Here is an 8,861-nt window from a genome sequence, read left to right as displayed (position 1 = left end):
GGATTGCTGCAGCCGCGGCTGGGAAGCGGATTGTTCACCCTCGGTGCTCATCGATCGACGGAGCGCGGGCGGCGGTGCGTCGTCTTCCCCTTAGCGTCCAACAGCCCGGCTGGTTGCTCAGCGGGATCCCATCCTCGTCGCCATTGAAGTGTAGTGGGTTAGACGCGTAAAGAAAGCACGGAAACTGATGTAGTGATCAGCATGGCTTTACTGGTACACAACAAGACTAAAGACTAACGGCCGGCAGGCCAACTATATACACAGTCCAGGGGCTTCCCCTGGTCCCATTGGTGGGTTTGAATCTCCCGCCAAGGTCCCATTGGTTCCCCCCAGTGGAGGGACTAGAATCCTAGTCCCATTGTTGTGCCGGACTGAAGCTCAGGAGTGTGCGCTGACCTCCGGTGGCGGTCAGCGGACACAACAGTTCAAAGAAATATGTGTATTGATATCAGAACATATGAAGGTAAAGGTTTCCCTTGCTCAAAAGCCAGTCGAATCTGGCTGTAAGGGGCAGTGCTCATCTCCGTTTCCAAGATGAAGAGCCAGCGCTGTCCGAAGTAATTTCCATGCTCATGTGGCCGGCATGACTAAATGCCGAGGTGCACAGAACGCTGTTACCTTCCCACTGAAGCGGTACCTATTTATCTACTTGCAATTTCTTGCTTTCAAATTGCAAGGTTGGCAGAAGCTGGGGCCAGAGATGGGAGCTCACTCCATCGCACGGCACTCGAGTCTCAAACTGCCAAACTACAGACTTTCCAGTCTGCAGCTCAGTGTCTTAACCTCTGAGCCACCACAGCCCTTACATCAGACCATATAGATATCCATCAAGGAGTCCCCATATTTCAGTAAAATTCAAATGGGGCTCCAGCAAAGCATGTCCCCTAGCATGACAACAGGGCAGCGGTTCTAATGCTCCACCTAAAGCACTTCCTATCATAAGGGAAACAGCCTGAAATGAAGGAGGAGAAGGAGGAGGAATTTGGATTTATGCCCCGCCCTTCACTCGGAGTCTCAAAGCGGCTTACAATCTCCTTTCCCTGTCCCTACCCACCCTGAGAGTCAGGAATTATATGAACTAGTTCTTTCCCCACTTAAAAGTGCAGGAGATGTCTCAATGATTAGCTATGATAACACACCTTTAATACATGAAAGGATCAAGTCAGCAATCACCCCCGTATTGTGTCTATTGTTTCCCCAGGATACGACTATCGGTTCACAACTGGATCCTTGTCCACCTGCTAGACCTGCTACTGCCCAGTTTATTCCAGTCACTCCCACAACCCACACACACACACACACACCACTGGGATGTCATTTTTGCATCTATAATTGTCCTGCCTGGGGAGTTAGAATCGAATTGGCCAATAAGATTCAAACTTTTTTACTACAAACCAATCCTGGCTTTGTAGCCCACTTGATGCTAACTTTTCAACACCTTTACAACGCCCACCCACCCCCCAAAGCCCCAGAATTCTGCAGTGTCCATCTGGAGCCAACTTCAATCTCTGCTCTGTTTTTTCTTCTCTCTCCTTCTACCCAGGACCCCAGGACTCCTTCATTGCGTCAGGACAGGCTTGTATATTTTCATTTCCTCCCTTTATTGCTTAGGTGTTAGGCTGTCCAGGTTTAACTTTGACTCTGTAGGTGTGTGTATGTGTGTGTGTGAGGGAGGGAGAGGGGGAGAGAGAGAGAGAGATTGCAGCTCTCTCAGTGCCTCCTGCTTTTCTTAATCTTCATTTCTAAATAAAGATTTAGACTCTGATTCTATTTTCCATCTCTTTTATTTCAGGAACCTCCCCATTCCTATAGTGAAGTGCTATGACCCGATTGTGGATCTTGGTATATGTAGGCAGCACTGTTCCCTCTAAGCTGAGTTAGTGTGAGCTAGCTCACAGTTTGTTAGCCTCTGGCTCACACCTTTTTGTCTTAGCTCAGGAAGGATGGCTCCAGAGCAAACTAATTTATGCAGTCGCCAAATTGCTCGCTCACAATTTTAATGCCAGTAGCTCACAAAGTAGAAGTTTTGCTCACAAGACTCCACAGCTTAGAGGGAACATTGGTAGGCAGTGGTCTCTAATTTAATTGTACCCAGATAACGTGTGTGCGCGCGCTCTTAACACGTAAGGGAAATGCTCCAAGTGTTCGGGTCTCACACAGGTAGGCCACCAGGGTGACAGTATGAGACAGTATGAGAACTCGCTGAATCAGGAATTCATGAGGGTTGTTTGTTAAGCGTGCTACCCGATTCATATAAAGAAAAAGAGTTGTATTTAATTATGCAAATACTAACCGCAGCGAGGATTGTATTCGCAAAAAGATGGAAGGAGGAATGTATTCCTTCAAAGGATGAGATTATAAGTAAATTATTTTATATTGCAGAAATGGAGAAACTAACCTATATTGTTGAAGAAAGAAATATGGAAAAGTATGACAAATATTGGAAAAAAAATTATGAATGGTTAAAAGAGTCAAGATTGGGTGTAAATTAACATAACTTCATTATTTTGGTGCCAAAGTCAGAACTATTTAAGCTTTTCTTTATGATGGAAGACCTCTGTAAATATGTGCATTTGGTGATGTGTTAGTTTGTCTCACTTTAAGTGAGGTATAGTTGTTGAAAATTTAATAAACAGATCATAAAAAAAGGAATTCATGATTTTTAATGTTTTCCTGATTTCCCCCATTCGATAGACCATGAAACTTCAGAAACTGTATTGTGAAGAAGGTATCACAATTTTATTGACTTGTAAGCAATGCTCCCTGTAAGCTGTGGAGTCTTGTGAGCAAAAATTCTACTTTGCGAGCTACTGATGTTAATGTTGTGAGTGAGCTATTTGGCTGCTGCATAAATCGGTTTGCTTTGGAGCCATCCATCCTGAGCTAAGACCAAAATCTGTGAGCTGGAGGCTAAAAAACTGTGAGCTAGCTCACACTAACTCAGCTTAGATGGAACACTGCTTGTAAGCTGCCTTGACCCATAAGGAAAGATGGGATAGAATCATAGAGTCGGAAGGGGCCATACAGGCAGTGTTCCCTCTAAGCTGAGTGAGTGTGAACTGGCTCGCAGTTTTTAGCCTCCGGCTCACACTTTTTTGTCTTAGCTCAGGGAGGAGGGCTCCAGAGCAAACTAATGTATGCAGGAGCCACGTCGCTCACTCACCACTTTAATGCCAGGAGCTCACAAAGTAGAGTTTTTGCTCACAAGACTCCACGGCTTAGAGGGAGCATTGCATACGGCCCCTGCATCTAGTCCAGCCCCCTGTTCAACACAGGATCAGCCTAAAGCATCTCTGACAAGCGTTTGTCCAGCCGCTGCTTGAGGACTGCCAGTGAAAGGGAGCTCACAACATCCCTAGGCGACTGGTTCCACTGTTGCACAACTCTTACTGTAGAAACGGTTTTCCTAATATCCAGTCTATATCTTCCCGCCCCTAATTTAAACCCATCATTGCGAGTCCTACCCTCTGCTGCCCACAGGAACAGCTCTCTGCCCTCCTCAAAGTGACAGCCTTTCAAATACTTAAAGGGGGATATAATAAATAAATATTGATGCCTTCGTGACTGAGCTGGCATCCACGAACCAAGCGGATCTAAATGCAGAGCATTGTCCTAGGTCCCAACGTCTCCAGCGTTATATCAAGCACCAACAGGCCTTGTCTGCTCCATCCCAGAAGTCACCCATGTGGTCCCAGTCAGTCTGGAGCATAACGTGACTTACGGCCTGCTTCTAACCATATTTAAAAAGGTAAAGGTTCCCTTGCTCGAAAGCCAGTCGAATCCGACTCTAGGGTTGCGGTGCTCATCTCCGTTTCAAAGCCGAAGAGCCAGCGCTGTCCGAAGATGTTTCCGTGGTCATGTGGCCAGCATGACTAAACACCTTCCCACCGAAGTGGTACCTATTTATCTACTTGCAATTTCTTGCTTTCGAAGTGCTAGGTTGGCAGGAGCTGGAACTAGAGACAGGAGCTCACTCCGTCATGCGGCACACTCGGGTCTCGAACTGCTGAACTACTGACCTTCCACAGCCTGCAGTTCAGCGTCTTAACCACTTGAGCCACCGCAGCTCCTCTAACCATATTTATTCCAGAATAAATCCTCCAGATTTCAAAAGGACTGATTTCAATGTGTATTTGCTTAGCTTTGTGGCCCAAGTTCCAATCAGTCAAAGGAAGTTAGCTATGAGTGGTTTCAATGGGTCTAAATCACAAATGACGGTCGCTGGATCGGGGCCAGTGACAAGATACCGATGGCTGAGAAATAACACTGTGAGCGTTCACAGAGAATGAATTTTCCTTACAACGGTGTAGCTGAATGCATATTTCAAAAGCAAACTTCCCCCCCCCCCCCTCCTCGGCAGACATTGCTCAGCATGAGAATTGTATCAACACACGCAACTGTAGTCCTTAGCAAAATCATACCCTTCTAAGTCCATTGGAGCAAACGGATTTGGAAGGGTTTATCTCTGTTTAGGATTACACTGCAAGCCTTGTAATAGGGCTGCCAATGGATGCGGGATTTGCAGTTTCTCACAAAGTCGGCCTTGCCCTCTGCGGGCATTTGAAATCCATCTGGTCCTGCAAATCCTCTCCAAACAACCTCGGAATGAGCAGAGAGGATCCTTGACTGTTCCCTTTTGAAATACAGAATGAGAGGTTCTGGTATATTTCAGAGTCTCCAGATGACTCTTTTTAAAAGTACAGAAGTAAACTGCTTTATTTCAGGGGGGAACACGCTCTCGTGCGTGTCTGCAAAACGTATCCAGCTTTCTAAGCAAATATTATTGGTCAGAGCTGGGCTGAAGCCACTTGGTTTTGTATTCTCACCGGCAAATATTAAAAAAAAACAAATTTCAGCACTGTTAGCAAGCACTTTTATGTTGTTTTCATGGTGTTATTCTCAGTGCGACTTTACTATGCTATATGGGAGAGTTAGGGCCAAGGCGTGAATTGATATTGGGGGAAATGCCTGCCTCACAGCATGAATTCCCTGACTCTACTTTCATCTTCATCCCTTTTGAGAACCCTACGACCTTTGCAATGCAAAGAGTTGGGGGGAGCTATTCCTTAAAATCAGAGGAAGAGCTTTTCCTCGCTTCCAATTAGTTTCCCTACCAGGACCCTTGAGCTTCAAAGCGATCAGAAGTCTAATGGGTTCTGTACTGGCAGATGAAGAACTATTAGGCTATGGTGCTCTTCTCCGACCATAATGTCCCCTTCCTGGAATACGGAGAGTGAACACACCAGTCTGCCTTACCCTTTGGAGTTCACTTAAGTCAATTTTACCTATGTTAGTTCATACACCTACTGTGCAGATGCAAGAGAAGAAAGGCAGAAAGATATGAAACATCACCACAGCAACTGTGCAGCCACCAAGCTGTTTGGCAGCTGCTTGAACTGGACAGTGGCAGAATGAGGAGATAAATTGCCACCCCAGCTCCCCCATTTGCTCAATAGAATGGAGGAGGAAATCAAGGATGACGTCACACAGTGTGGTGATGTCACTTCCAGGTGAAGACCCGGAAGTAACATCACTGGACGTGACAGACCCAGAAGTGATATCACCATGGTAGCCAACTCTGTACAGATTCCCCTCATCTCTATGGTCTTTACCACAGAGATCGGGGGATTTCCTAGAGCATCAGTTGATGTGGTGATGCCGCTTCAGGTTTTTACCCAGAAGTGATGTTGTATCAAGCGATGATCCTCTTCCCCAGGTCCACCCACAAAGCTCCCGGTATTGCCAGGTGCGGGCCTGGCAACCCTAAAAGAGATCTACTGCTTGCCTGATGAATCACCACAGCTGTTGAAAGCAGGCTGTTAACAATAGGATGTTTTGGAGGTCATTCATTCATAGGGTCACCATAAGTCAGAAGCAACTCAATGGCACTTAACACGCACACATGCACAATATGGGGTAACCGAAGCAGCACACCAACCTTTACACAGGAGGGCAGCTGCTTGAGTTGGACAGTAGGGCAAGCACTGCTGTGGAGACTAGGGTTGCCAACCCCACCAGTTTGCCAGGGGTCCCCTATTTTGGGGGGGCTCTACCCGCCGCCGGCCAGATGGCCAGCGGGGGAAGCCCCGCCCCCAACACCCACAGCCACCCCTCTCTCTCCCTTTAAGTGTGTGGAACCCGTGTTTCCTCCCAAGCCTGATCTCTGCAAGCTTGCAGGCAAATGCCAGCTTCGTGCTTTTAAAAGGGAAACGCGGCTGCTCTTAAAGGGGAAACGCCGGCTCCTGCATTTAAAAGGGAAACGCCGGCTCCTTTAAGTGCAGGGAACTGTCGTTTCTGGAGATCTGGTTCACGGGCGGGGGGGGACGTCCCCAACGTGACGTCATCACGTCAGGGATGCCCTGCCCCCTCCAGGAACACCCCCAAAGTCCCCCGCTGGGGGTGGAAGATGGACTTGCCAACCCTAGTGGAGACATGCTATGGGCCTATGGATCGGTTTCCAACTTATTGGATTGTGAATCTTGGGGTCCAGTTAGTTCTTGACCCAAACCTTCCACAGCAACTTTAAGAATATGAATCCAATTTCCCTCTCGTTCTGTATTATTTCTACCCCAGGATCCATGTGCTTCAAGAACATTGCTACTCGAAGCAATGCAGAACTGTTCATGGAGAAACGACTGAATCTCGGCAACTTTTAAGGTGTTCAAAAATGTGAGTGGGACGCCAGGCAATATTTGTAATGGAGCGAACGTGCTTCTTGAAACTTCCTTTCCGCCTTCCCCTTCCCACTTCTTTAAAGTAATCAGAACGATGGCTCCCCTGGAGACTTATGAAAAAGACCAGCCATGAAATTGGTTTTGCCGAGTTATAATTTTCAAAGAAGAACTGCAAAATGTGCAGGGGTATAAAGAGGATCTTGCTGAACCTTCCGAACGGACTCCTGCTTTCTTATTACTTACTGGCCACCTGCCTCTCCTTAAGACGGGAGACTTCATATATTGTAAAAGCCAGAAGGGGGCATAGTGTGCACAGATGCCTACTGTACCACCATGCCACATGGGGTCCCTCCAAATGAGTAGAAGTAGAAGAAGAGATTGGATTTATACCCCACCCTTCACTACCCGGAGGAGTCTCAGAGCGGCTTATGATCCCTTTCCCTTCCCCTCCCTACAACAGACATCCCGTGTGAGGTAGGTGGGGCTGAGAGAGCTCTCTCGAGAACTGCTCTTGAGAGAACAGCTCTGGGAGAACTTGTGACTGACCCAAGGTCACACCAGCAGCTGCATGTGGAGGAGTGGGGAATCAAACCCGCACTCTTAACCACTACACCAAAAGAAGCGCGGGATTTTTGTTTGTAGCCATTCTTCTATATAGCCACAAAGATCTTTTGGAAAACATCTCGAATTTGCTGTATTTGAGTAAATTTGAGCCAATATGATATAGTGGTTACAGTGTCAGTGAAGGAGACCCAGGTTTGAATCCCTGCTCTGTCCTGCAAGCTTTCTGGGTAACCTTAGGCCAGTCACATGCTCTCAGCCAAACCTACCTCACAGGGCCTTTGTGAGGATGAAACGGAAGAGAGGAGAAGTAAACAAATAATAAAATTGTCAGCACGTGTCTTATGTTCAAAACTTTACACATTTGACTCACCTTCAGTTACACATTTTTAAAAAAAGTTGTCAGTGATGTTAAGACGGATTGTTCAGTTCAGTTTCAAACTTCTCAGGAAAAGTTGTTTTTTCCCCCAACAGCAGCAACAAATCCATCATTGTGATTCAGAATAAATGAGGGGTGTTTATAGAGATGTGCCAAAATTATCCAAAGATAAATAGGGTAATCATCAGCTAATTACCACATCTGCCCCTAATCCTGACCAGAGTATTTTCAATCATTCAAAATGTCGGGGTGGGGTGGGGATGGAGGAGATGAACATGCCTTCAAGCAGTACCCTTTGCATCCTATGCCATCGCACAGCGTACCTTGTCACTAAAGGTGTGTGCCTTTGGAATCGCCAGCTGACAGAGCACTTTGTTATAATCCCCACCCACGTATCAGCCGTGGTCTGTTTTAAACTTAAATCAGATTTGTTCATGTCGGCATATGGAAACTGGTAGGGAGAAATCCATTTAAAACAAAGGAGAGCTTTAAATAGCTGCCAAGAAAGGGGCATTTATTACTGTCCAAGAATGGATAAAAGTAGGGACCCCCCTGAGAAATTTCAATGCTAATGTTAGTCTTATAAAAATTCTTTTAGCTCTCTGTGAAATGACTCAGATGTTTTGCATGAGAACATCCAATATGAGCTGTGAATTTTGCTTGAGACAAGATCTGGAGTTGTGCAGTGGGCCCCCCCTGAGAAATTTCAGTCACATTATCAAAACAATTTGGCTTTCCTCCAAATTCTTCAGATGCTTCACTTCAGGAGGAACTCCCAGATAAATGCATTTTGAATGTCACTTTGGGTGAAATTTTCAGTGACAACTCAAGATAAAACAGAAAAGGGGGAAAAAAATTAGATCCTGGTATCCTCTGTACGTAGACGTCTCATTATTTTGAAGGTACTTAAACAGCTGTTCAACATTGCCCCGATGTGGACAAAGCAACAATATGTGACCTTTGCTGAACCAGAGGTAACCTACATATATCAATATATGAAGTTGCCTCATGCTGAGTCAAACCATCAGTGCATCAAGGTGAGTATAATCTGCTCAAACTGGCAATGGCTGTTCATGGTCTCAGGCAGAGGTCTTCCATATGACCAGGGGTCATTTCCTGCAGGAGTGCACAGGAGCGGAGCTCCAGCAGTAAAGACCCCAGGGGATGGGCACATGCAACAAGCCCCGCCCCCTGCTCCCAGCAGCTGCAGGCCACGAGGAGCAAGAAGCAGCCCTCCTTCTTTCCTT

This window comes from Gekko japonicus, unplaced genomic scaffold, assembly GCF_001447785.1.
Source record: "Gekko japonicus isolate JY-2015 unplaced genomic scaffold, Gekko_japonicus_V1.1 scaffold120, whole genome shotgun sequence".
NCBI classification, from domain to species: Eukaryota; Metazoa; Chordata; class Lepidosauria; order Squamata; family Gekkonidae; genus Gekko; species Gekko japonicus.
Note: the sequence above shows the minus strand (reverse complement) of the source record.